This window comes from Acomys russatus, chromosome 3 (genome assembly GCF_903995435.1).
Source record: "Acomys russatus chromosome 3, mAcoRus1.1, whole genome shotgun sequence".
NCBI lineage: Eukaryota > Metazoa > Chordata > Mammalia > Rodentia > Muridae > Acomys > Acomys russatus.
In genome coordinates, this window is record NC_067139.1 from 65,123,361 (window position 1) to 65,126,380 (window position 3,020).

Sequence of the window (3,020 nt, forward strand, 5' to 3'; positions counted from 1 at the left end):
GCCCCTATGGCTGAATCATTTACTCACTCTGCAGCTTGAACGGATCTTTTAACCTTAAGATACTAGTCAATTCGTTCATATACTGGGGAAAATGTCAATCAACTAAATGGGATCAAACTAGAAAACACATGGGAACACTCACACAGCATACAGTACATGGTACATCAGGCTTTTACATTCTTGATTCTGTAGTTGTTGTGGTGGTTAAACACAGATGAAGCTCCTAAGAGCTCTTTAATGAATTCTCAGATACTGAAATAGCATAATTTAATAGAAAGTGGAATGTTTAGTGTGCCTGAGGAAAAGGAGACAAAAAAAAATGTGCTCTCTCTTCTCAGTGTTTCTCTCTCTCCATATATACATATATGCCCCATATATATATATATATATATATATATATATATATATATGCTTGTATACACGTATATATGATATATGTATGTATTTTATATGTTATATATAACACTTATGTTTATAACAGAATTAAAAGCTTATTAATATATAATTTATTGAAGTACTCTGGTTCTGCAGATGCATACGTGAGCCTTTAATTACAATAAAATTAAATATGGATTTACATATAATTACTTAGATATAGATTTTATCTAGGCAGATACATTGTTTATTCCTATTTTAAAAGATTTTCCTTAGGGCCCAAGAACTTAAATCACCAAAGATATTACTCTAGTTTCTTATTTATATCACTTATACATTTTTTAACTTTGCTTCTCTATCACTATGATAAAAAAAAAACCTGACCAAAAGCAATTTGGAGGTGGTCTTACTTCATTTCACACTTCCAGGTAGTACTCCATCCCTGAGGGAAGCCAAGGCTGGAACTGAAACAGAAACCACGGAGGAGGAGCACTGTTTCCATGGCTTGCTTAGCTTGCTTTCCTACACAACCTGAGACCGCCTGCCCATGAGTGACAGTGTCCACAATGGTCTAGGCCCTCCCACACCAATCATTAATTTAAAAATGTGTCATAGACATACCCACATTGCAATCAGATGAAGGCAATTCCTCAGTTTACATTCCTTCTTCCTGCAAGTGTCTAGTTTGAGTCAAGCTGACAAAAAACTAACCGGCCTGTCAACAACATGATGAGGCGGGTGTGGTATCAGGGATCATTTGTGTGTTCTTCACATTAGTTACCTGTGAGCTTCTTCCAGGCTGGGATAACTACAGGTGAGATGTGTTTGCTCTGAATATCATCAGCAGAGCATCAAGCTCTCTCTGTTAGACACCCTAAATCTTGTATTTGTGTGAGTGGCATGTCAGAGACTCTTGTATTGTACCAGGCTCCTACCAGAAAAGCCTACTAAATCAAGCTGCTGATGCACAAACACACCCAGTTGCCAAGTGTGCTTATCCTACAATCTGAAATATGCCAGTCAATGTTTCACACATTTGCCAATATGAAAATCAAATCCCATACAATTAGTAAAGGTTGTTGTGGTTCTGGTTATGATCTTTTAATGTAATATACAAAGTTAGGTAAGTTATGAAAATGCATTTGTTTAAGTTTGGATAAATGCTCACAAAACATTTTATTTATGCACACACACACACACACACACACACACACACACACACTCGTTTTAGTACAAGAAGGCTGTTAAGGGAGGCCCCTAAAGACATTGCAGGTGTTGCTGCTGTGTCAAATGTGCATCAGTAGGTAGCAGAGAGGAGAAAGGCTATGTCTATGCTTAATGTTATGACCTGTGAACATCTGGGTGATTAGCCTGAAGCTACCACCAATCTGGTACCACACAGACCCAGGTGGACTCTCAGGATGGGGATCCAGATGGACACTAGAAAACCCCACATGGATAGGAGTGAGCCAGAGACAGAAGAGCCTCAAAAGGGACAACTCAAGCAAGCTTGGGCAAGAACATGATTTTGGGGTTATGAAAGCAGGAGAGCTGGTCTTGTCCCTCGCTAACTGTAGCACTCAGGAGAGCAGGTCCTGCACCTAACGTGGGCATCACAGGAGAAATGGCCCTAGAGGTAGAGGCTTCTAGTAAGCTGACCCTAAGGGTTTGAGAGCAGGGAGTTGGTAAGCTAACCAGCTTGGATGCCTCTTCGGCTAAGATCTAGGCCGTAACATTGGCCCGCCCCAATGTTTACCCCATGGATGAAGCATCCAGTCCTACAGATCCAAAACTGCAGGATCTCCATGACACAGGGTAGCAAGATGCTCAAGAGGAGTCCCAGTGAGGTCCTAGTATTGATAGAATAGCAGAAGCCAGAGGCCTTGTACCAGACCAAGGAGTCATTGTAGTGAACATTTGCAAGCAAAAAAGTATGGACAGAGAGGTATACTATGGGAGACACTGTGGCTCACTACAGCTTCCACAAGATGTTTTCTCTGTTTGGGGAGAGGTTGCAAGGGTGGAAGATGGGCACAAGGGGACCAGGAGAGGTTTGGGATTGGGGTGAATGATGTGAAATTCACAGGGAACCAATGGAAAGTTTTTTTAAAAAAAGTTTTCTGATGACGTTGTCAACGAAAAGGGAAAAACAAAACGAAAATCATCAATCATCCCATTGACTTTATCTACATGGGCCCAGAGATATTTTATGTTTGATCTCCTATTACAGTGAATAAAATGAATAATAAAACTTATTTAAATATTGGGAGTTGACAGTTAAAAAAAATATTAAGTGAAAGTATACAGAGTTAGGAAAAAATAACTCCAGAGACCTAATGAGCAGCTTGATGACTAGAGTTGATTAATTGGTGTTGGATACTGATGATGTCATAGCATATACACCAGCTGCAGGAATCAAACATCATGGTATAAAAGTTAAGTATATACAATTCTGAAAAAGATAGAAAAGAATAAAGAATATTGAGTACATATAATTCACTTTGAACCAGTAATTGTAATTTTAAAAACTGTATCCTCTGGAAATACTTCTAAATCCAGAGAAATATTATCTGCTAATATTCATTGCATTCTAACTTATTTGTGAAAAATAATATTTAAAACTCTGTGCTCAGAAATTGCTAAAT

General features: G+C 38.6%; 1 non-coding gene across 1 annotated transcript; it reads left to right on the forward strand.

Moving 5' to 3' along the window:
* Nucleotides 1-1,625: 1,625 nt before the first annotated feature.
* Nucleotides 1,626-1,754, forward strand: LOC127187285 (small nucleolar RNA SNORA17). The gene has a single exon (XR_007830443.1). It is a non-coding gene; the product is annotated as a small nucleolar RNA SNORA17 (small nucleolar RNA).
* Nucleotides 1,755-3,020: the final 1,266 nt, after the last annotated feature.